Below are 27991 nucleotides of genomic sequence, written 5' to 3'. Positions count from 1 at the left end.
TGAAATATAAAAATAATTTAAGAGTCAGGTAGATGAATTAAGATAAAATAATGAAAGGAAAAAATGAAATATGGTTATTAAGAGTTGTGTCCTTGACTGACAGAGAGAGTAAATGATGATTAGTGCTTTTAAAATTAATAAAACATATTCCCTAGTAAGACTCGTAACAGGATATGAATGCATGTTTTATTATTCATCATTCCATAAGGTTATCATTTTTGGGAAAAATAACAATTACATGTATAGATAGATATAAATGTAGACATACAGACAAATGCAGGACATATAAAATAAAAAAAAATTATGAATCTAATTTCAAAAAAGTTAACGTATACTCCAAGCAAAAATAAACATCTCTAGTTTACAATAGCTCTTTGAAATATTTTCTGGGATAATAATAATGAATAAATTACTAATTAGTTAAATTTTTAATTAGTAGTTATAAAATACAACACTTTTAGCATCTCAGGCTTTCAAGCTTTCAAGAAACCCATAATTTCTATGACATACATATCATCCCAGATCATAATAGATGAAAATTTCCCTCAAATTAGTAAAATTGTGAAATTAAATCTAGGCAAAACTATAAATATTTGCAAATAAAATATTACTATTCTCATTTTTTTCATTTTATAAACATGTCCTCATGTAAAAATAAATAAATAAAATCAGCAATAAGTTAAAATTATATTCATTAGTTTGAGGAGTTATAGGGCTCTATATCTACAGTGGATTAATCCTCCATGTATCTTGATGTTAAAACATCCAGCACAGCTTTTCAAATGAAAGAGGAAATCCTGAACCAGATCACTTTCTGAGGATGTGTGGGAGCAGAGAAGTGTTAGGTCCAGAGTTAAATAATAGCTACCACAGAAGACTGAGAGCTCCTTCACTTTCTAAGCCAGCTAATCTGATTCCCTGAAGACTATTCCCTTGCTCCCGTATTAGGTACTTGACCCCAACTTTACAACCACAAGGAAAGGGACCAAGATACCTATAACAAATGTAGCTCTCACTGAGATTGAACAGAGAATTTCATGTGATCTACCAGTACTGATCAATAAAGACCTTCAGTTTTAAACATGGCATCACAACAAAGAATCAAGTATTTGAGGAACTCAGCATCATGAAAGAGAGAACTCATCAGAGAAAGAGAACAATTAGTGGGTATGTGGGTGGCTCAGTCAGTTAAGCATCCGACTCTTGGTTTCGGCTCAGGTCGTGGTCTCAGGGTTGTGAGATCCAGCCCCCCATTAGGCTTTGCGCTCAGTGTGGAGTCTGCTTGAGATTCTTTCCCTCTCCCTCTCCCTCTGCTCCCTCCCCCCACTCTCTCTCTCTCAAATAAATAAAGAAATAAATAATTTTAAAAATGGAGAAAAATGAATATAAGAATAAGAGTGTTTATCAGAGAAATAAAAGATAAACACATAATTCAAATCCATTGAGATTATTGAGAGGGTGTCATAAGAAGTTAATTGCTATACCAAAATGAAACATTTAGAGCACATGGAAAATTAAAAACATGGTGGGCAAAATTTTAAAAAGAAAACAGATAATAAAAAAAGGAAAACAGACAATAAAAGAAACTCGAACAGACTGAATATTAGGATAAACACATCCAAAGACTGAATCTTGATTTGGTCAACAGATTGTCTCAAAATATTCCGTGAAAAGATAAGGAGATGAGAACATTAGGACAGTACTGAAGTTGGACAATCTGTCTAATAAGAGTTGTAGGAAAAGTGAAGGAAATGGAGAAAAGGAAATACAAAATAAATAATTTTCTTGAGCTGAATAAAACCTCAAGCTTGGCTATTGGTGGTGTTGGTGAAGGAGATCTACGGACTCCGTGTAGAAATTGAAGAATTCCAAAGTTAAAAAGCCTCATAAAGAGTTTCTTATGAAGGAAGCCAGTAAACAAAAGATGATCTTTGTCAAAGGAATTATAGTTAGACTAGCATTGGATTTATGTTTTGTAACTCAGGATATTTGAAAATAAAAGGGGGCAAATATTTTTAAATTCCAAAACAAAATGGTAAATGTAGAATTTTATTTACTTCAAAACATCATTCATTTCCAAGTGCAAGTTAGTGACATATTCCAATTTACAGGATGGTCAGAAAGTCTTTCAGAAACAATAATTAATCTGCTCTAACAAAATTAGAAAACATGAGATCAAGAACTATTGAACTCATAAAATATGAAAATCGGGGTTGAGCAAAGAAGCCAGCAAAAATTAGAGTTAAACATACTTGACAGAGAGTATGACTACAAACCTTAAGACAATCAACAAAATTTACATCTATAAAAGTAGAAGCATATTGAAAATATAATAAAAACCAGAAATTAAAACTCCAGAAGATTTCAACAAAATATGGGATATTGGAAGGAAAAGGAGAAAGTGACAGCTTGCAAAAAGTATTTTTATTTGGAAGGAGATGTTATAGTTGCTGATTAGTTCTCCATGTTGATGGAGAAATATGTTTAAATATTAAACAAATGTTTAATATAAATGTTATATAAATAACGGTAGAGTCACCATCTTAGCACTGGATCACCTACCTCAAAACTATTTTTTACATGAGAAAATAATGAAGCTCAGTCTTTTTAGATTCCTTCCTGCTATGTACAGCAGAAGCTGATTCTGACTGATGTATCTTCTCTTTGAGTGAAAAAAATAAGCTCACCACGTTTTTTTCTTTTTTAATTACTTGAGATTTTAGCTTCTATTTCTGCTAATTTTTTACAACTCCCTTTAGATGTAACAATAGGTCATTTTCCCCCCTCCTGATTGTTTCTTGTATCCCATTTTCTACCGTATATATTTTTCTTGCTAAATGCATCCTCTAGTAATATTTAAATGTCCATTGTAATGATAGTTTAGTAATCATTCTAGGTATAAATGTATAACATTTTAAGTTACATTTTTAATGATAGTATTTTCAAAACAGTATCTTCTTACATTCAATGTAATGAGTAGGAAAGCTAGGATCAATATGATTTCTGTCATAGGAAGCTTTTATAATTTTTCTCTTTTACTTCAGGGTTCTAAAATTTTGCTATGATATGTCTAAGAGTGATTTTTGGATATTCTGCTTGGGACTTAGTGTGCCCTTTCAATTAGAGGATTATGCCTTTTAAACAATACATTCTTCTTTATAATTTGCTTTTTTTTTCCTTATAAGAACATATAGGTTCCACTCCCTTAGCAAATTTCAATTATATAATATGATTTCAATTATATGATAATAAGTTGATAACTATAAACAATACATTCTTTTTTTAAAAAAGATTTTATTTATTTTTTTTGAGAGAGAAAGTGAGAAACAGCATGAGAGGGGAGAGGGTCAGAGGGAGAAGCAGGCTCCCTGATGAGCCGGGAGCCCGATGTGGGACTCAATCCCAGGACTCCGGGATCATGACCTGAGCCGAAGGCAGCCGCTTAGCCAACCTAGCCACCCAGGTGCCCCTAAACGATACATTCTTTTTTTTAAATGGGATTTATGTTGTGAGGGAGGAGTACCAATTGGCCTGATTCTTCTGGTACTGGAAGTGGATTGTTTATAGCAAGTGGATATGTGTGGTGAAATTTCCACCTGAAAAATGCTTTGGGTTGACTTTTGTCCCAAGGTAACTTGAGTTGATGTGGCAAGGCAGCCCAACTGATACAAACACAGAAATTCTGGATAAAATATAACAATTTTCAGAAGAAATAACTTCCTTAAGTAAAGTGAAATTTTAGGTGCTAGAAACAAAGAGCAAAATCAAAACCAGTTCAGAAAGTGAGAGCTGGTAATGCCAATGGCCCTCAGGAGTTTGGGACTTAGATATGGACCCTAGTAGGTGGGCGCTGAAGTTTTGCCCCAGATCTGTAGAAAGGAAGAGACCGGAAAGAGAATCTGTAACATAAAACTTCCAGCTCCAATGAACTTTAGCTCCTGAGAGCAGGAGCTAGCCATCTTCATTCTCTTTCTTGGGAATCAGCACAAAAGCTTAGTCCTTGGGTCAAAAAAGTCACCTGCGAGAATTCCAGTAGAACCTCATGTAGAAGGAATTAGAAGGTTAAAAAATAAAACATGTGAAATCAGAGTCACTGACTCCTTCAGAATAAAGGCAAACAAAAGAAGTACTCTGTAAAGGAACTTTCAAATCGGGGACAGGGTTCACTTGTATTTAAAAAAATAATAATAATATTAAATAAATAATAATAAAGATGACCTCACAGTGACAGTATTACAGTTTGTACTGGGAAATCAATCAACAGGTGAAAGATTCAGTAAAAATACTATACCAGAAATGGAATATCAGAAAGTTCTGAAAAAAATTCTGAAGACTCAAAGTGTTCATTGATTGCTAATGAGCTGAAGCTATCAGTGTCTTATATTGTTTGATATTCAATATTTATAGATCTTCCCTACGACAAAATTAAATTAGTTTTGATCTATCTAAAAAATACATTTTCACAACTCCTATTTTAGAATAGCATAAAAATTCTAAGAATAATGTTAAAGGTCAATGTAAAGGTGTGGTTTGTACCTTTGTAATAAAAGGTCCTAGGCAAAGTAAAATAGAAAATTACAGAAAATTATTATCATGCTTTTTGTCCCAAGGAGGTCAAAACAATTTTCTTAACTAAAAACCTTAACATAGTATTTTCACCATCCACTTTACTAATATGTACCTCTAGATAAATTAACTTATCTGACCATGAGTAGTGGATATTCACATCATTAAAAATTGCTTTTGTATCTTAACACTGGTCACAGTTTATGAAAATATATCAGGTTTCTACAAAACAGGAATTTTCTCAAGGATTTACTTTATCACTTTCTGTTTTCCTATTTTTTATGTTATGTTTTGTGTGTCTGTATGTATAAGTTCAAAATATTTAATGATGAAACAAATTGATGTATAGACAGTGAGGCTTGTATAACATTAAATGGTATGTAATAAATAGGAAAGCAATCAGGTAATGTATTCAAATCAAATTTTATTTTATTTTCTGTTTGTTTTAACTTTTTTTAGTTAGTTTTTTTAGTTAGTTTTTTAGTTAGTTTAGTTTTTTTTAGTTTTTTAGTTTAGTTTTTTTAGTTAGTTAAAAACATAAAGAACATGATTTCCATACTAGATACTTTTTATGTTTTTCATAAAATGAAATGAGACAAGAATGAATTTGGTTAACTAAAATGGCTAGAATATTTAAATCAGACCTGGTCAAGTTCGGAGAATAGCTGGTCAAGTACCTTTTTTAAAAAAACATCTACCACAAAGGCATATTTTATCATGATCTAGTATATACACTGACAAACACACATACATGAATTGGAAACTAATTTTCATAATATTTACTTATCCTTATATATACAATACCATATAAAAATCTTGCTTCTATTTTATTTTATTTTTTAAAGGCTTAAATGATGGTTTTAATCACCTAATTGAATTTATGATCTACTAAAAGTCCTTAATAAATTGGTTTTAAAAGCCACAGATCTAAATTAATCTATTTATCTTATAGATTGAAGACGAAGATCCTTGAAAAATAAACGCTCTTTCTTAAGCACTTGTGCTGGAATCTGGTAAAATCCAATTTTTTTATTGCTAGTCCCTTTATCTTTCCCATAAAATATTATTCTATTCCACTTGAAAGCATAACCATAATAAGAATATATGTAATTTAATTTGACCATTATGTGGAGAAATTTCATAATAAATTTCTGAAATATAAAGGGCTGACCTCTTCCAGGTTAATAGCATAAAACAGCATTTTGTGGAAAAGTTAAGTCTTTTGCATTTTGAACTCTAGCCACTCATTTCAGAAGAGGTTGGAAGTCACTGAAAGTTATATTCCAGGGAGTTTGTAAGGTCAGAGAAGGTCAAGCCATTTGCTTTGTGCAGTTTAAGGTGGTATGATTTTGACTCATTGCCACTCCTGAGGTTGGACGTACTAAATTCTGACATACTCCTAGTTCTGACATCCTAAATGGACCACCTCTTTCTTGCTCATTAACGTATTCAAATTTTATTGAATTCTTATTGTGTGTTAAGCCAAGTACTACAAGTCAGTAATGACCAACACATAGGCCCCTCCACTACAGCAGTTTACTGAATTTTGGTAGAAGTCTGAGTTTCTTAGATCAGGCTGCCTGTTGAGAATGTTTCCCAAATCCCAGTCTCCTCAAAATGACCCTTTCATGTGCTCTACTCTCCTGATTTGACACCGTTTGTCTATGCATTACCTACTTTCCAGGATTTACTTGGAGAAGAAAACATGAGATAAATGACTATGGCGGCGCCTGGCGGGCTCAGTCTGTAAGTGTCAGACTCTTGGTTTCCGCTCAGGTCACGATCTCAGGGTCGTGAGATCCAGCCCTACGTCCGCTCCACGCTCAGCAGGGAGTCTGCTTGAGATTCTCGCCCTCTGCTTCTGCCCCCGCCTGCAGGCTCTCTCTCTCTCTCAAATAAAAAAATAAATCTTTAAAAAAATGACTATGATTATACATATATATATGTTTCATAAAGGGATTGGGAATGTTTTATGTAAAAAGAAAATACCATTCTAATGCCATAGCGCATTGTACTAGAAGCAGGATTATGGAGGTGTTTTGTTTTTGTTTTTCTAAAGATTTACTTATTTATTTATTTAGAGCTGGGGGAGGGTGGCAGAGGGAGAGAGAGAGAATCTCAAGCAGACTCCCTGGTGAGGGCGGAGCGTGACATGGGGCTTGATCTCAGGACCCTGAGATCATGACCTGAGCCAAAATCCAGAGCTGGTCACACAACCAACCGTCCACCCAGGTGCTCCTATGGAGGTATTTTTTTATGTTTCCTCTGCTAGATTACTCATTTTAAGAAATTTAAACTCAGATGATTCGTTTTTGAGGGGAATGTAGAAATCAACAGTAAGATGTTCACAGATTCTGCATAGGGTATTTAGAAAAAAAATGTATCCAATATCCCTTAGGGCATGGTCTATCTCCAACAGTGCTCCTATTCCAAAATGGTTTTCATAGTTGATAATAACAAAAGCAGGTGACAAAAACAACATTATAAGAAGTAAATAAAATTCACAATGGGAATATTATTATTATTATTATTTTAAAGACTTTATTTATTTATTTGACAGAGAGATAGAGAGCACAAGTAGGCAGAGAAGTAGGCAGAGGGAGAGGGAGAAGCAGGCTCCCCACAGAGCAGGGAGCCCGATGCTGGACTCGATCCCAGGACCCTGGGATCATGACCTGAGCCGAAGGCAGCTGCTTAACCGACTGAGCCACCCAGGCGCCCCACAATGGGAATATTATTGAAGCTAAAATATTGAGCCAGTCATATAAAGAGTAAAATGACAAAATAAAACTTCAGTATACGTTCAAATATAATGGTACAGTTAGTGGGGGGAAATCTAAGTTGAGAAAGAAGATAAAATAATCAAAAACAACAGAAATAAAACCTATAAAATAGGTTGATATCATCTGAGACAAAGAGCAGTATAAAAAGAAATGAGCAAAAAGAAAAGTTGTAAAAAATTTATATAACCAAACCAGCTAACTCAGCAAACTAAAATAGAGTGGAGAACAGGACAGAAAGCAGAGGAGGACTCTAGAGGTTTACAGTGTTACAAACCAATAGCAATTATATAATTGTCTTCTAAAACCTGCTAAGTCCTGGTAGCCTTTCTCCAAGGAGAATCTAACAAAGGAAGCTTAACTCATTAACTCACTTCACTTTTTTCATTCCTTTTTTAATGATAAAATATTTCAAAGAGAAATAAAACTTGCATTTTTCCTCATAAATATAGCATGTTCCAAATATTTAAAAATGTTACATAATGGTAAGCAAATTTTTGTCTACTGATAGACACATCTTACCATTATCCATATTTGCTTCAGATCAATATTTTAAAAGAACATAAAACATCAAAGTTAAGGCTAGAGGTCTGTCTAAAAGATCTCACTTGCCTTATTCACACTCTAGAAGTAACCACTGTTTTATGGCTGTTATATATTTCACTACAACATATGCTTTCAATTTTACTATAGTTATATAGACATTAATGATATGTAATATTGGAGTTTGTTGTTGTAGCTTTATGAAAATGTGCATAAATATTATTATGGGCTATTCATTATTGTGTAACTTGTAACATTAAGCTTTAAAATGTATCATTTATTTATGTACCTAGGACATTCAGTTCAACTACAGTCTTCTATTTTGATATCTGAACATGTTATTTTATTTACCAATTTCCCTATTTATGAGTCTATAAATGATTTATATGAGATAATACATTACATATACATATATATACATTCATACATATATACACACACATATCAAAATTATGCAATTAACTTTGCTTCTTTTTTGCATTTTCTCTTTCTCATTAACAAGAAATTCTTTTGATGCACAACTACATATGGAATTAATGGATCATAAAGAATTTACCTCTTCCCTTTACTACATATGACCAAGTTTTTATATAAAATTCTTACCAACTTACATATGGCTACTAACAATGTAGATGTTGCCAGTTCCCCACAGCCTCATTGATATCTCATATTATCAGTCTTTTATAATCATGCCAATCTGCTTAATATGATAGTAAACTATTGTTTTAAGTTGCATTTTCCTAATTATTAGCAAGACTGAGCATTTTTTCATAGGTTTATGATCATTTAGATTTCCTCTATGAATGGAGTGTTGAAATTTTACTCCCATTTTAAAAATTGGGTTGTTTGTCTTTTCTTATTGATTGGGACAAATTTCTTTATATAGTCTAAATATTAATTTATGGTCAACTATCAGTGTTACACTTACCTTTTATTTATTTTGTCCAATATGTGGGCAGTCTTTACATTTTCGTGAATCTGTCATCTATCTAATTTATAATATACACATGATTTTATAATTAAACATTATTTATATTATAATATGTATTAAAATATATTTCTATTATATGTTACTGTTATAAAGAATTCTATATTTTTTGTAATAGCTTTGTTTTCAGTTTTAATATTTATATTTTTATTGCGTATGGAATTGATTTTTATATATGTTCAGATGAGGAATGTAATTTAATTTTTCCATCCATGGAGATGCCATTTATTTAAGCATTATTGGATAGTTCATCATTTTGTTTCACTGATTTGTAATGCCAGTTTTTTATGTGCACGGGTCTGTTTTGTGATTTATGAGACTGCCGCACCCTGTAACACTGTCACTATAAGCTTAGAATAACTCCATATACTTGAGAAATTTTCTTTTTTCCACACTTAATTTATGCTATAACTTGTACAATATGTACATGTGCATCTTTAAATTTTGATAGGACTCACTTTAAAACCATCTGTATCTCCTTTTTTTTTTTAGAGAAAGAGAGCATCCATAAGTGTGGTGGGAGGGAGGGCAGAGGGAGAGGGAGAGAGAGAATCTTAAGCAGGTTCCATGCCCACTTCTGGGCCCAACTCAGGGCTCAACATGAGGCTCAATGCAGGGCTAAATCTCACAATCGTGAGATCACGACCTGAACAGAAATCAAGAGTTGGACGCTTAATGGACTGAGCCACCCAGGTGCATGTATCTGGGACTTTTAAGAGAAAAACTTCTTGAATTATAATTATATTAATAGTCATTGTTGATTCAGAGATTTTTTTTTTCTATTTATGTCAGTATTCCATTATATATATATATATATATATAATATAATATGGAGTTATATATATCTTTTTCATTTAGTTTGTTTATGCAAATATTCTTTTTCATCATCAGACTCACTAAAAATTTAACCGTTTTAATAAATTTTATGAGAATAAGATAAATTTTCTATATTATTTTCTTATTTTTATCACTTATTATGTCAATTTAGCCATTATATTTATTATTGATCTCTACCTTGTGTCTTTAGGTTTGTCCATTTAAATTTTCCTTTTTTCCCTACTTCTTACTTTAAATATTTAGATCACTTTCCCCAATATTTCTTATTTTCTGATAAATGATAATATAATCACCTCTAAGTAAATATTTATGTTCTATAAAATTTGTCATATATAGTGGTTAATTTTCATTCAAGGTTATAGATTTTGTAATTGCTCTTATGATTTCCTCTGTAACTCACTTTTAATTTAATAGAATAGTTATTGTTGATTCTAAAACTTAGTATCTTTTTACCTATGTTTCTATTACTGATTTCTAATTTTGTTTCATTAGAGTCATAGATCTTAGTCTATATAAAGTTGGTTATGTTTTTCAATTTTAAAATCTTATATAATAATTAATATATAAATCTAATGTGTAGTTTAATAAATGTTAATGATAAACAAATACCCATAAACCCAATACTCACCTAAAGATCTAAAACACTAGCTTTTCCAGAGACTGCTTATTCTCTCTTCCATATCCTTTCCCTTCTACTCTATGGTAATAAAAGTTCTAGCTCTGCACACAAATGTACAGTTAAATACTAGAATTTCAAATCTATATTGAAGCTTGATGTGGTTATATGATTAGATTCTCAGTGAAATGATAACAGAGACAGTGACCTATGAATCCTTCAAACTTTAATTTTTTAAAAAAAGGATAATAATTTATATATCTCCTTTCTTTTTTCCCATTCCTATGGGCTAGTAGAATGATGTAGTTTTGTGCTATTTTCAAAAATGCAAATTAGATTAAAGGCGTCTTGTTCATTAGTGCTGTCCAGATCCCATATTAACACAGGACTTTGCCATTTACACTGGAGAAAGAGAGACAGAATGAAAAATGGAGAGAGAAAGAGAGGGAGAGAGGGGGACAGGGAGGGAGAAAGAAGAAGAAGGAGAATGAGGAAAAGGAGAATAATAAGGAAAGAAAGAAGAAGAGAAGGAGAGGAAAGAAGGAGAAGGAAGAAGGAGGAGGAGGAGGAGAAGAAGAAGAAGAAGAAGAAGAGGAGGAGGAGGAGGAAGAAGAATTTCTCTTAGTTAAGCAACTATATTACTATATTTTGGAGTTTCTTTTTCCAGCAATATAATATGAATGCTAGATAACGCATTACTATTATTGATAAACTTCTTGTGTATTCTCTCCCGATCATTTCCAATGCCTCTCACTTGAACGATAAACACCATCTTGAAATTTTTATTATTTCCATGCTCTTAAACTTATGTGGGTCAGCACCTGACAAATTTATGAAATCAAGTGAAAGAAAAGATGTTAAATTATTCATTTATTATATTTCCAGGGAAAACTTAATTATCCCTTTTCTAAGTATAAAGTATGTTGTTTATTTGACCCAAGACTGTCTCTCATTGGTCTGTGTCTATGATTTTAGTCAGCTTGTAGTTACTGATGGAAACGACTAAACTATCCTCATGTGAAAAGTCCAAGAGAAAGAGTCAACTCTGTTTGTATGACCTGGTCATAGAAGAGGACCGTATTTATGTCACTATTATTAAATATATGCACTTTTATAATGACTGTGACATAACTTTTACCTTTCTTAAAAAGAAATAAAAAAGTGGTGAAGTAGATCTGCTTTGGGTTTCCTGACTTGTAATCTCTGACTCATCAATTCAGTGAGACGGTCAATCTAGGCTTTAAGCTGGTGCAATCAGAGGGCTTTTTTCTTTCCATTTTCGCAAGAGATCACAGTCCAGCATGGTTTAATCGTCAAATGACAATTAAATATGTTTTTACATTTTAGTTGTTTCCTATATTTTAGTTGTTCAGTTTCTTCATGTAGTTGAGGACTTCATATTCTAGTTGTTTCATATATTTCTAATTGTTTAAAACAAGAGAGTAAATCTTTCCCTGTTATTCTATCTTGGTGGGGAACAGAAATCGAAGCATTTTCATTATACATTTTTTCTCATTGATTTACAGGATATCTTTATGTATTCTCTATAGCAGTATTAAACATATGTATTGCAAATATCTTTTTCTCATCTGATTTGCCTTTTCAGTTTTCAATAGATTTAATGGATTTTTTTAGTGCAGTCTTTTTAGAGTCTCTCATTAACCAGTGGTCATGAAGTCCTTCTCCTATGTTTTCTTTTAGATGCTTTATTATTTTGCTTTTTTCATTTGTGTCTGTGATTCATTGTGTGTAAATTTTAGTGTTTATATGAGCTAATGTTTTTTTCCAAATAGATATCCAATTAATCTGTCATTATTTATTGAAAAGATCATGTTTATCCACTTGCAATTTAGCACCTTTGCAAGAGCACATGTGACCGAATCTATAATCCTGGACTCTCCCTGCTGAACATTGGTGCATTTGTCTATCCTTGTACCAAAAAGACACTACACACTGTATTAAGTATGATGAGTATTCAGTTTGATACCATGAGTCCTCCAACTCTGTTCCTCTTTTAAAAAATTGTACCACCCATCCAAGATTTCTTAACTTCCAAATTCATTTTAGAATCAGCTTGTCAATTTATATACACATAATATGCACATGCACACATACCTGCACTGAGTCTATAGGTAAATTTGCATAGATTTGTATTTTAACAATATTGATTCTCTTCTAATACATAAACCTGTATATTTGCCTACTTTTTTATTTCTTCTTTTAATTAAGCTTAGAAGTATTATTTTTTAAAAAATTACTTGTTCCATCCCTTGCATCTCTACAAACTGGTGGTTTTATCTGAAAGCTTGCTTATATTCAAGTTAAATTTACTACCTTAATTTTAAGGACAATTTTTATATTTCCTATAAAAAGTTACAGAATTAATATACATTTGCCATGATCCATTCAATGTGAGGGAAACAAAAAAGCAACATTTATCATGTACAAACCTCTGATGTCCTTTCTTTTTTTTTTTTTTAAAGATTTTATTTATTTATTTGACAGAGAGAGACACAGCGAGAGAGGGAACACAAGCAGGGGGAGTGGGAGAAGCAGGCTTCCCACTGAGCAGGGAGCCCAATGCGGGGCTCGATTCCAGGACCCTGGGATCATGACCTGAGCGGAAGGCAGACGCTTAACAACTGAGCCACCCAGGCACCCCTCTGATGTCCTTTCTCATACCAATTTAGAGTACTGTATAGTCAATCTCCATTATCTTTTTTTTTTACATGAATAACATCATGTTAATCACATCACAATTGAATTTGCTTTTGTCACTGAAAAATAAAACATGACTATTTATGCTACTCAAGAGATCAGGGCTATGGTGTTTTTTCATGTATACCTGCAAAATTCTACTTTCTAAGAAAGTTGTACAATACAATCAAACATTTTCCTACTGATGGACACTATGCTTGCTTCCAGTGCAAACATAATGCGCTTGTCAGGATGATTCTACATTACTGATGGACATGATAAACCATTTTTGTGGTTGCTATGGATTTAGAGCACTACATTCTATACTGTTTATAAAGAGTTGATTTTCACAGTTTTTGTTTATATATGGTTATATAATCCTTTGATTTGAGTAAATGGAATCCTGAAACCACTAAAATTTCAACTATTTTATTTCACTGTTGGTTGCATTTTGTATTTCTTTGTTTCTCTTAAGACATTTTAATATATTTCTATTTGGCTCTGAGACAGCTTAATGCCTCCATTCAGACCCTTAAATCATTATTTTTTCTATTTTGAATAAATAAGGGTCTTCATTCCACTGCACACGTCACTAAGGTTGTAGTTAAGTTTTTCATCAATCTCTTTACAGCCTGATTGAATTTTGTATTTTTTTCCATATTCTTCCCTCTTGGCAGAGCTGTAGATCTTCCAACTGAATATGTTTTGGAAATATAAGGGCACAAAAACAGTTTTATTTGGAGACTACCCAAATAAAGCTTTTGTTACTTTACTCCTTGCAATGAGAAGGAAGCATGGCCTCAAAGGTTTGTCTTAGTTACTATGAAACCAATAAATCTAGAAGATACTTATAGTTCTTAAGATTTAAAAATCTTACTTATGAACAATTTTAAAAATAACAGAAGTAAAAGAAGCAACTATATTAATATTTGTGAGCTAGAAAATTTAGCCTTTGAACCCAAGAAGGCATTTGCAAAGATGCACTTCACACACTGTTTCAACTATTGTCTTCCTACATACTTAGACCCTCCAGTTTATTATATCTATTTATACTAGGTATACGGTGGGTTTTGAGCTGTGTAAATCTGCTTCTAAAACAGATGAATCAAACAAAATTCATGAAAATTTAATTAACTATTTTCTTCAATTACTGTTATAAAATAATTTTTGTGTGGTGTTATTTAAGCCCCACTTGATTCCATTCTTTCAGTAGTACATGAAAGATCAAAGTCCAGAATGTGGAGACATAAAGCCCTCTTAAGGTAAAAGCTCTAGGAATTAAACCTTAAATTTATGCTTCTAGTTGAAAAACATCTTACATCACCTCTTTGACTTCTTTAGTGATGAGAGATCTAAAACTGAGAATCTCTCAAATTGTCCAGAAACTGACAGTGTCATGAAGGAGACAGCTTTCCTAAGAACCCTGGATCAAACAGAAGATGATTCAACATGGACAGGTTCAAATCAAAAACCTTTATTCCAGATCAAGAACTCTAAATGCCAGAAGCCATTGACAGTCACATCCTTTCTTGTCTCTTGGTTATTAAATTTCTCACTCAATTGGTTTAACGTTTGTATTAAAAACTTTTCTGGAATCAGGGGCAGTTGATATATATCTGTTTGGCATCTGTCATTTAATAAAACGGAATAAAGTTAAAATGCAGATTCTGAGTCAGTTATCTCTGGGGTCAGACCCGAAATTCTGTGTTTAAACAAGCTTTTAGGGTGTACAAATGCCGCTTGTCCATGAATATCATTTTACAGAGCAAGAATCCAGAGAGTTTTACATTTGGTATCATAAACATGAGTTGTAAAGAAAAGTGAAAATTAGAGTTAGTACCGTTTAAGTTTCTACGTTAAAATTTCCCCTTTTAATACTATTCAGGCAGAATTGAACAAATATAAAAAGGAAACTAAAAAACTAGACGTAAAAGCATTCCTTTAACTAGAATTATATCATGATTCCACATAACAAGATTTACTCATATCACAGAATCTTGCCCTTGACATGTTGTTCTTAATAATTGTATTAATCAAAAGAATGACTAACTTCTTGCCAGAAAATATTGCTTCTTTATGAATCTCTGTTAAGGTAATTATCTTGCAATGCAGTAAACCCTGTCTTTCAATAAGGGATAAAACATTAATGATCAAAAAGGAAATAGCTCCAAAATTTAATTACATTTCAGGATTCTCTGCTGATTCTGGTTAGGTTTGCAAACAGATGCAAAATATCATTAAACAAATTGTGTAAGAACCAAAAAAAAAAAAAAAGAGAGAGAGAGAGAAAAAGAAAAGAAAAGCTGAGAGAATGAATCCAATACAAAGTCATGAAATTAAGTTTTAGGGAGCTATAGATATCTCTGAACTGATTGGTGATATCCTAGAAAGTTAACCATTCAACATATGTTATAATTGAGTCCATAAGACCAATTAAAGTATGCAATAAGGAAATAGCAGGCAAATTAATAAATTTTCTCTTCGTATTTCCAACCACAGACACGTTCTTTATTTAACTCACAGGTTATGAACGAATAGGCAGTTAACGGTCATTAGTCTATGAAATAGTTCTTTTTTTTTTATTATTATTATTTATTTTTTTTTTTTAAGATTTTATTTATTTATTTGACAGAGAGAGACACAGCGAGAGAGGGAACACAAGCAGAGGGAGTAGGAGAGGGAGAAGCAGGCTTCCCTGAGGAGCAGGGAGCCCGATGCGGGGCTCGATCCCAGGACCCTGGGATCACGACCTGAGCCGAAGGCAGACGCTTAACGACTGAGCCACCCAGGCGCCCCTGAAATAGTTCTTGAACATCACAAGTAGGTTTGAATTTCACAAATTGCGTTTCACCTGAGGGAGTCAAGATTATTCACCATTTTCTGATGCTGACACCTGTGATCAAAACATAAAGCTGCTATAGTAGCATTTAGCTCTTTGTATAAACACATAAGCAGAAGGATAAGTCACGAATGTGCCAATTGTTCTCTCTACTGAGAATATTAGCTAATATTCACAACATATGCACACGGAGCTTTCTAAATGCAGGTATTCTCCCTTCCAGCAAATTTAGAGTATTAAAATGCTGGTGTCCGTGATCAATCCCAAAAGGAGGAACGGAACTCAGAATTTGGGATAGCATAATTTTCTCTGCTCTTCTTTACTATGACACAGTGGAGGTTCTGAGAAAACTAGACATTCAGATTTCGCAAGCTAACTCTATGCCTTTTCTGATTAAAAGAGGCAATACTTGTATCCTTTTTCTTAAAATTTTAAAGTGGGTGAGACTCTGGTGTGCACCATTGCAGGTACGGTGTCTGTTCTTTCATCTCATGGGACATGTAGGTTTTGTTTGTTTTTATAAAAATTGATATCTTTATATCTCCATTGCGTGTTTCATGTTTTATATAAGACTCTAAGCATAAACAACATCATAGGATTCATCCTATTAATAAATATGGAAGTCTTTAATAACAGATGTAGAGCTTTTGTGGTACAAATCAAGTAAAAACCCTATTTGATTAATTGCAAAATGGAAAGTCTTCAGTTCTGTAAGGCCCTAAATTACATATAGACAGAATAATTAAATCAATTAGATAGAAATGATATATTTAAAAAATCACGTATTACTTATATGTTGCTTGTATTATCTTATGATGCTTATATTATTGGGGCAATTTAAATATATTTTATAGAAAGTTAACCTGATGATTTGTTATAATTTTCTCTGATTCAGATATTTACAATACCAGCTGACATTGCATACTCAATTAAATTGAGGGAATCTGATCCCAGCTGATCCTGCCTTTTCCCAGATAGAAGTGATCATTCAAATTCATATTCGGGTATTGCTTCACTGGTATATGTTAAAACCAGAAATTGTGTGTTCTAGAACTAGGAAAAGCTCCCAGGGATATAAAAGAGATTTCTCTGACGATGATGCCAAGGTTACACAATGGGGAAAGGATCATCTCTTCAACAAATGATGCTGGAAAACTGGATATTCATATACAAAAAAATTAAGTTGAACCATTACTTTATAGCTACATAACAATTAACTCAAACTGGATTAAAGATTGAAACACAAGGCCTGAGACTATAAACCTCTAAAAGAAAATATAAGAGAAAATCTTCATGTTATTGGATTTGGCATGATTTCTTGGATATGACACCAATAGTGCAGGCAACAAAAGGAAAAATAGGTAAATGGGACATCATACTTAAAATTTCTGCTCCACAAAGGAAGCAATCAACAGAGTGAAAAGGCAACCTACAGAATGGGTCAAAACATTTGCAGATATTTGATAAGGGGTTAATATTCAGAATATATAAAGAAGTTCTGCAACTCAACAACAAAGAACCCCAAATAATCCAATTTAAAAATAGGCAAAGGACTTGAATAGACATCTCTCCAAAGAATATATACAAATGGACAAGAAGTATAAGAAAAGATGTTCAACATCACTAATCATTTGAGAAATGCAAATCAAACCCTCTATAGGATATCATCTTGTATCTATTAGGATGGCCATTATAAAAAAAGGGGGGAGATAATAAGTTTGGCGAGCATATGGGAAAATTGGAACTGTTGTGGACTGTTGGTGGGAATGTAATTGGTCCAGTTACTATGGTAAACAGTATGAAAGTTCCTCAGAGAATTAAAAATAGAACTACCATATGATCCAGCAATCCCATCTCTGGGTATATATTCATAAAAACCGAAAATAGGATCCTGAAGAGACATCTTCATACCCATGTTCACTAAAGCATTATTTGCAATAGCTAAGAGGTGGAAGCAATATTAATGTCCATTGGGATGAACAGATAAAGTATTAGGATATGCACACAATGGAATATTATTCATTAAAAAAAAATAGATATCCTGTCATATGCTACGTTTGGGTGAAACTTGAGGACATTACGCTAAGTGAAATAAGCCAGGCACAAAAAGAAGAATACTACATGATTCCATTTATATGAGTTATCTAAAGGGTCAAATTCTTAGAAACAGAAAGTAGAATGGTAGTTTCCAGTAGCTGAGGGAAGGGGGAAAAGGGGAGTTATTCAATAAGCATAGAGTTTCAGTTTTGCAAGATGAAAAGCTTCTAGAGATCTCTTGCACAACAAGATGTATATACTTAATGCTACTCTACTGTACATTTGAAAATAGCAAAGATGGTAAATTTTTATGTTACATGTTTTTTACATAAAAAAGAAAACAGAAAGGAAAAATTCTTTTACTGTCAGATAAGCTAGACATCAGGTGGATTTGGGGAAAATAAAGCTCTAAGTAGACTATTGTCTCAAACAGAGAATAGAGTGGACCTCTATTTATACATCTATATTCTCTAATTAAAGAAATAAAAATGAAAAAATAATAAACATGATATAAAGCAATGAGCAAGGTAGAACTTTACAGAAAGCCAAATTAAAGGTTATACAATTTAAAAATACTAAATTAAATACTGGACATTATCATTATGCCTTTGTGTGTTCTGAACAATTAAGGTGAAATTGGAGTTTTATAAGTTTGAAAAAATTTGAATACATTATTTTTTATGGTGCCCTAACTTCCTATGTTAGCCAAGAGATTAGTGGCAATTATTTAGAAAATACAAGCTTTTTCTCTTTGATGATTTTTCACTTAGTTTAGCACAAAATGGATATTTGAAAGATATAAAGAAATTGAATTATTCATTGTCCCCTAAAATGCTGTGATTATACAGAAATTGTAAAAAACTGATTCAAACCATGAATATGAAAAAAATTAGTAGATTTAAATTCAAAGCATACTTAATTATAGAATGGCATATGTGAATTTTAAGTAATAAGATACACATTCATTAAAATTATTTAAAACTCCAGTAATATTAAATAAATGGGCCTTTAATGCTCTGTTTTGCCAGGACTAGGAAGATAGGAGAGATAAGAAATAAATGATAAATTCTAATGTTTTAATTCTTATTTCATTTGACGTCTGTTTTTTCTTTGTCACTTTATTGTTTTTATCAGTAGGAATCTGAGTTTCATAATGACTACCATTAGTGATTAGTATGTGACGCTGTATATCTTTTCTTCAGAATAAAAACCAAAATTGCTTTGATATTAAAACATTCCAAAATTAATCTTTACATATAGTGAAAAGAGACAATTAAACACTATATTTTCCCAAACTGCTAGATGCACTTAATTGAATATACTGTATAATAATATTTTAACGTATATATTTTTGACATTAAGAAATCTTAATTTGTGGTAATTGTGTATACTTTTTTTTTTTAAAGATTTTATTTTATTTATTTGACACAGAGAGAGAGAGAGACAGCTAGAGAGGGAACACAAGCAGGGGGAGTGGGAGAGGGAGAAGCAGGCTCCTGGCCGAGCAGGGAGCCTGATGCGGGGCTCGATCACAGGACCCTGGGATCATGACCCGAGCCGAAGGCAGACGCTCAACGACTGAGCCACCCAGGCGCCCCATAATTGTGTATACTTTTGAAGTGGAGTGGATTCAGCTTCTGTGAAATATTTATTTTGTAATATTTCAAAATGACTGATTGATGCCTTTTGCTGAGTGTCGTTGCTTATTTACAGAAACACCTGTTCTAAGTATAAGTATAAGCTGTTCTATGTATAAACTTTCTTGATAAAATTTTCACAATTAAATATCAATTTAATTTATTTCTTTTACAGATATGGATTTTCTAGATATGGAGTCAGGTAATACACAGTCTTTTATATTGTACTTCTCTCCCCTAGCATAATGCTTTAAAGTTCACCCATGCTGTAGTATGATTTAATAATTTCTTCCTTCTTATTGTTGACTATGCCACACAAGATTTTGTATTTTATATCGTAGATGTGATTTATGATACAGATATTCTCAGTTCTGTTATATTTTCCCAAAATGCAGTAGTGTTTTTGTTTCAGTAGATACATGAACTGACTGGACTCAAAATGCAGACTATCATATCTCTGGTGGTCAGTTCAGATCTCAGTTCAATTCTCAGATCTCAGTTCAATTCTCAGATCTCAGTTCAATTCTTTAAGACTCGATTGCAAGTTGCTTTCAATCTGTCCTGCACATATGTAGGTAAGGGGTTAGGAGAGACTCACCCAAAAAGAGGTCAGAGTTTACCTATAGTTTATATGCCTTTCTCGTCATCCCACTGCAACTGGGCTGTCTTCAGGATAAGGCCACAAGGACAGGAGCAACGTACTCTATGATTGTTACTTGCTCCGTTAGGTCTCCTTCCATAATTTGCTGTGGGTTCCCCCCCGCCCAACTCCAGAGCTATAGGGAGTTGCTTATTATGATTATGATTATGATTATTTTGTATCTTATACAGAATTCATATCTGTTATTTTTTAGGAGAATCAGTGTAAGCATGTTAGGAGCAGGAATGGGGAGTACACTTTAAAACATAAAACAATAATTAAAAACAATCACAGGGCAACAATCTTTTAAGTTTTGATGAGAGGGATTATTACTGTGAAAATAAAACCAAGCAAAAGAGAAACAAGCAAAAAGAAAAAGAAACAAACAACAAACAGAATGTAGATTAAGCTCTTTAGGGGCGCCTGGGTGGCTCAGTTGGTTAAGCGACTGCCTTCGGCTCAGGTCATGATCCTGGAGTCCCTGGATGGAGTCCCGCATCAGGCTCCCTGCTCGGCAGGGAGTCTGCTTCTCCCTCTGACCCTCCCGACCCTCCCCCCTCTCATGTGCTCTCTCTCTCAGTCTCTCTCTCTCAAATAAATAAATAAAATCTTAAAAAAAAAAAAAGAATGTAGATTAAGCTCTTTAATTTTGTATGGAGATAAAGTTGGTCAAAATTTTTCTGAAATATTTGGAACTTAGCATATTTAATGTGTGAGGACAATGACAACAACAATGAATATTAGTCAGTCATAATCTTTCTGGCTTTCCTATCAGCTCATTGTAACTAGGAGCTTTTTTATTCATCTTCATATGATGCTCACAGAGAGCATGCTTGAGGGATAATAGGTAGTTCATTCTTTACTAATACATGGTTTATGTTGCTGGGATATTTTTGCTAATGGTTTTTTTTAGGTGTAGTATGCAGCCTGAGGAAACTTCCAATTCCCAGCAGGATTGTTCAAGGTGATAGAGTGACATTTTGGGACGATGTTGTTATTTTTGGTAGCCTAGTCAGAAGGGACGGACACGTACAGAGGTCAGCCCCCTTCCTCACACTTCATCATTTTTCTATTTACTATTTCTATTTTATTTCTATTTACTATTGCTTTCCTTTTTTTTTTTTTTCCCTTTTCTCTCCCTCTGTCCCAAGTTCCATCATTGGCGTTCTTATTTTGGGGGACATTTCCTTTTCTGGTGGGAATGACCAGTAGTTGAAGAATTCTAAGCCCTGGATGTTAAGATCTAGAGTGTTTGTAAGATAAATATGATTGTAATTGTTATGATTAGATATTTCAGGGACATCTGATTGAATTCGTGGTAATTATGGATATTGGACTAACAAGGCAAGAGAGAAACCATAAATTTAACCATGTCAATAATTACTAAAACTTCTTATAATTTTTATAATTTATTCAGTACACTAATAACTATGCACTTGACTAAATATATCAGGTAAACTTTACATTTAAAAATTATAATAGCAAATTCTGGGTGGGTCAGTCAGTTAAGTGACGGATTCTTGATTTCAGCTCAGGTCATGACCTCAGGGTCATGAGAGTGAGCCCCGCGTTGGGCTCCACACAGGGGATGGAGCCTGCTTAACATTCTCCATCTCCCTCTCCCTCTCCACCCCCTCTAAAAAAATTATAATAGTAAATTCTATCAACCTATTGTTAATTTTTAGATTTTTTTGGTTCTTGTGGAATGGCTGCTATTTATTATTAGTAGTGATAGGGGAATTGTTGTTATCATTACCATCTATTATTAATACCCATCTCCACCCTCAGCTCGGCTTTTGTCATTGTATACCTCCTTAAAAGGGTTCATTTAAATACTCAACTGGAATGACTCAACTTGGACCATTTATCACGGTTCTTTAGTGCTAGCATCTCACATTCTTTTTCTTACTTTTTTTTTTTTTTCCAGCATCTGCTGGGGATAGTAAATTTCTGACTGTGTGTTACTGGACTTGGTACCATGGCTTCGTTCCTGGTAGAAGTATCCTTTGGTTCTTATTTGTCTAATGGACTTTGCGATCTGCTGCTTTAACCTAGCCTGATTTTTGATATATTCTTTGTTTCTGACTTCCCTTCTTGCTTCTGATTCAAAGCTTTTCTCCCCCCAGAAATTAAATTTTCCCTCATTCCTCAAGGATTTCTCAACTTTTCTTTTCCTGAAAGCTTACTCTGCAGACACCACAGATAAAATGAACTACGTTGATTAAGTGCCTACTCTACACGTAGTAGTGAGATAAATGATATATACATAAAAATGAAAAGTTTACAGTATTCTGCTGCCACCCTCAGCACGACAGACTCCCCGATTCTAATGAGCTATGTGTTTGGTAACAGATTTCATCATTTCACTAGTTGCCAAGAGTCTACCTACCAACAAACCAGTTTTTCTTTACTATATGCTAGCAATAATTGTCTTCAGTGTCAATCACTCTATCCCGAATCACTAAATACACGGTATTGTTATTCCTATAATTATTGCTATTATTGCTATTGTATGTCAGTTCTGAATGCAGAGGGGAATTCTGAAGAAGGAATATTTTGAAAAGGATGGTACTGACACTTTCACTAAAAGGAAATGAATTATGCTAAACGTGAGTCAGAAATTTCGAGTCACAAAAAAGGAACAAATTCAGTGTGCCTTGCTAGAATTTTTCTTGCTAGTAATTATAGTATCATTCCTTTTCCTAGCTGTTTCAGAATCAATAAGATGAACCTGTTAGAACCCCTTGGTTATATAGTCCTTTCCCTGTTGCTAGCCACGTAAATTGAGGAGATCAGGGTAAATGGCAGGCAGTCATGCACAAACCAGACCCTGGACCCTTACATTTCCAGAGTCCACTCAGAGCTGAAATACCTGAAGAAAACTCATTTGAGGTTGTAATATTTTGCCATTTGACAAGATGCACACTCTCTAGGAACATGATCTTCATTTAAGACCTTCATACTTGATAATATGTGAACGAGCAAGAGGGAGAGAGGGAGAGGGAGAGAGAAAACATATTAACTTCTAGGTGTTTTTAGGAACATTTATGGCTCACCCGGTACTAATTATAATATGATTTCAAATGTGTTAAGTTAACATTTCATGAAGTCCTTTTCATATGCCAGCCTTAGCAGGTCTTATTTTTGCTTCCTGCATATTTCAGGCACTGAGATAAGTAGTTCATATTGCTTCTTTTCCTTTTATAACTTTTTAAATATGTGTGCACTCAAACATTATTTCTTAACTGGATCTGTATTGCTCCCCTTCACTCTTTAAGCTCAGATATTTTAATTGTACCATTTGCAATATATTCAAAATACAAACAGCATATGAAATGTGTCAGTCTTCACATTGAATTTATAAATAAGTCTGGTCACAGTCAAATAATTTCACACATTGCCCAGCATAAACGTCAATTTAAAATATGAGGCTCATAAATAAAATGAAAACTGTTACCCAGTGGATCTAAAAACAGTTATTATGTCAGAGTTAATCTTTGCACCAGCTCATGGTCTTCCTACACACTGTGTTAAATGTGAACCCCTAAATACCAAGGGTCCTGCATAATGAATCTTACTATGCTAAATCATTTGCACATTTAAATTGGGAAAACATCATCATCTACCTGAATGGAATTTAACCTTGTGGAAAAGAAGATAATTGTGTATTTGTAAAGGATGTCAAAAATAACGTGAGATGATGCATTTTCATTGAAAGATAAGTAAGGCTGTCAGGAAGACTTCTAGAATGCCTGAGAAATACCATGAAAGCATAACCAGAGCCTACTGAGTCTTCCCTGCAGCATAACCAGAGCCTACTGATTCTTTTCAAGGATTGGGAAGTACTTCTGGTAGGTCCTAGACTTTGAACCACACCATCAACACCCGATCATTCACTGCACAAAGTATAGAAAACACAAGTGGAAAACAAGCCTGTACCAATGGCTGTTCAGTTTACAAAGGGGTCTGCAGGGTAAGTACATAGAGAGAGCACTATTCTACATTTTCCCAAGGAAAAGTAAAAATAAATAAATTTCACTGCTACCATGGAGTTTGCATTACCTATGCAGAAACAAATAGAATAATGTTTAGATATGCTGGTGAGGATTTGCCTGCATGCCAACACTCAGTGGCTCCACATGATGATTGTCTATATCATTATTTTTTATCAAAAATCTTTTGGGGTGCCTGGGTGGCTCAGTCATTAAGCGTCTGCCTTCAGCTCAGGTCATGATCCCAGGGCCCTGGGATAGAGCCCCGCATCGGGCTCCCTGCTCGGCAGGGAGCCTGCTTCTCCCTCTCCCACTTCTGCAGCTTGTGTTCCTTCTCTCACTGTCTCTCCCTCTGTCAAATAAATAAATAAAATCTTAAAAAAAATCTTTTATTTTTGCTGGTCATTTTTGTTTATGTCTATAATGAGAATTTGATTTTGTAAATTATACCAATAGTGAATTTTACACCTGGGGTTATTCTGATGCTCTCTGCAGAAAGCCTGTATCTTTTTAACTGTTTGGAAGTGCACAGACTCTTCTAACTTTTTGAACAATTATGGCTTGATTATTTGCAACAATTTTTGTTATGCAGATTCCCAAAGCCCCTCTGATTTTAGCAGCCATGAAAATATGTTTTGTTGTTATTTTTAGTGGTGGTGAAGTATTTCTTCTCTTCTACTTATATATTTAAATATTACTTTCTTGAATTGTAGAATTTCACAAAATTTTTCCCTAAAAGCCATAAACTATTAATTTTGTCTAGAAAATTATAATCTCTTTCCAAAATATCCAATTATGGTTCTTTCTCTAAATTCTGATTACTTCTGTGCCTCAATATTCTCATCTGAAAAATGACATAGCACTTGTCTCATGGGTTATTTTATGAGCTAATGTATGTAAAGAATTTAGAATGGTAAGTAACTTAACTGGTTTTTAAACTGTTTTCTGACTCTTTTTTAGCAATTTACCCTAAATGCATAGTAAATACCAATGTTCTCTCCTAAGTGTTTGTCATCTTCTGTCATTTATTGAGATTTCCATGAACCAGATACTTAGACACTTTGCATAAATTTTAATCTGTATTTTTTCAATGGTCATGTCAGGTAGGTATAATTTCCATTGTACTGAGAAGGACATTTTGAGTCTTGGAGACGTTCAATAACTTGCCTGTGGGTAAATTGTCGTAAATGGCAGCGCTACAATTCCAACTATGGTGTAGCTGATGGTCTAGCTGACCTCATAGAATGGGTTCTAAATTCTAAGTGTATTTTACCATTACCTTGCCCTTCTTCAGGCAGTGTGCATATATACACAGTGTGTATACAGAAACATATATTTTGAGTCTGTTACCTGTCTTACTGACCTAGATTTCATCAGGGTTGGTTTTATTATCCGATGTTTCAACTGATGATCGTATTTATTCCATAAGTGAACAATTTCTATTTGTTGTTATTTTAAGGAAGCAAGTGTTCTTTTCCCTTTCCCAGAGAATAGATGGCAGCTTTTTTCTAAACTCTTGCTTTCCACTACTAAAAAGATGCCACTTATTTTTCTGCTGTCTTTGCATTTTTATAATGCTGAACTTGATGATGGCTGCTAGATTTTGTTTCTTCTGCTCACTCAAGCTTGCTTGGTAAATAGGCTTTCAGGGACATGGCTCCACAATCCTGTTTATGGTGATACTTTGTGACAGTATAAGCTCTCAGTGCTAATGTCGGGTGGAAGGGTTAGAGCTATTGGAGGTATTTTTAAAAGTACATGTTAAGGTTAATTCTATAGTTAATGGGAAAGCTTGAAGGCAGGAGGAGAGTCACAATGATCCAGCGTCCAAATAATGACCCAAAGCTCAAATCCAGTCAGCCAGGCAAGGATCATCAATAGCATTTTGCCTGGGTTTGGGATTGAGGACTATGACAGGTGATCCAGAGCTTTTAGTCCTTTGGATTTCAGACACTTGATTTTCAACAGAATTTTCTTCTAATATTTATGATGAAAGCAGAATGTTCTAGAATCACTGTGGTTGGAGTCATATGGACTGTGAGGGTAACACTTGATTGATTCTATACCCTCAATTCTAAAAATGATAGAGATTCTTAAAGCAATGATTCTCAAATTCTAGACCTTGAAACTCTGGCTTCAGAATTATCTGAGGAGATACTTCCACTGAATCAGAATATTCTGCAGTTAGCTAAAAAGCCTTTTGAAATTACCCTAACTAATTCTATTGCACACTGAAATCTGAGAAAGAAAAATATCCTTTAAGAACATGGAATATACTCAATTATTTTTTTCTTTGGAGATATTACAAAATTTTTTTCAAATGTTTATGAGATCTACAAAAAATGATTATACAAATTCTTACTCTTCTATTTTCCAGTTAATCTCAACAAGATAATTTTATAGTAAAATGCTGTGAAGTACAAGAACATAGTGTTCAGTACTTAAAATGTAGTCTTATCATTTGCCAGTAATAATCGTTTCTAGAAATAAACAAAATTCGCTGATCTTACTTGCAGGAATTCACTTCTCTTAATGTTTCATTCTGTTGGCCAGGAGGGCAAGAGAAAATCAGGAGAGTTAAAAGAGTTGTTAATTATTTTTTCCATTCGTTTATCATTCAAACAATGAAAAGCAATTAAGATCTTCAGTTTAAAAACTGACCTACCAGATCTTTTTGTTTTTTTAAATTTTTTATCTACATTCAATTTAGTTAACATATAGTGTGTTTTAGTTTCAGGGGTAGAATTTAGTGATTCTTCAGTTGCATATAACACCCAGTGCTCATTATATCAAGTGCCCTCCTTAACGCTCATCACCCAGTCATCCCATCTCCCCTCCAGTGACCCTGTTTGTTTCCTAGATTTAAGAGTCTCTTATGATTTGTCTCCCTCTCTGTTTTTATCTTATTTTATTTTTCCTTCCCTTCCCCTATGTTCATCCGTTTTGTTTCTTAAATTCCACATATGAGTGAAACCATAGCATCTTTAAGTAGATGCCTTTTTGTGTGGAAAGGCAATTACATTGTGTCTTAAAACATCTTTGTTTTAGTGTCTTTCTCTTATAAATCATGTGAATATAAAACTCTATTATAGAATGTTTTCCACATTTTTTTGTTGTTGTTTTGTTTTTTGTTTGTTTTCCACATTTCAGAAGGTAGGTATGTAGTGTTGACCCTTGAGCAACATGGGTTTGAACTGCATGGGTCTACTCAAATGTGGATTTTTTTTTTTATAACTACAGTACAGTAAATGTATTTTCTCTTCCTTATGATTTTCTTAATAATATTTTCTTTTCTCTAGCTTAATGTATTGTAAAAGTACAATATACAATACGTATACAAAATGTGGTTTAATCAACTGTTTATGTTATCAGTAAGGCTTCCTGTCAACAGTAGACTATTAGTAGTTTTGGGGGAGTTAAAAGCTTTTTGTGGATTTTTGACTGCACAGAGCAGTTGGTGTGTCCAACCCCATGTTGTTCAAGGGTCAATTGTATTTCTGTAGCTATTGCGTTCACTAACAATCTCACTGGAAACCAAACAGCTTGTTTTAGCACCCTGATTCTAGAAGACATACATACATATGCCTGTGTACATATACACATTATTTTATATATTATATGTTATAAAATAATATGAGAATAATTTATAATATTCACAGAATGATATAATATAGGAAAATGAAAACATAATTAAATATCTTTCGTTCCTGAATTTAGGTTTTAATTAAAGGACAGAAATTTGATAAATCCACTAATGATTAAAGGCTTTATATGAAGGTTTATATGATTTTTAACACAAATTTTAAATTTGCTGTTCAA

This window comes from Halichoerus grypus, chromosome 14, assembly GCF_964656455.1.
Source record: "Halichoerus grypus chromosome 14, mHalGry1.hap1.1, whole genome shotgun sequence".
Lineage (NCBI taxonomy): Eukaryota > Metazoa > Chordata > Mammalia > Carnivora > Phocidae > Halichoerus > Halichoerus grypus.
Note: the sequence above shows the minus strand (reverse complement) of the source record.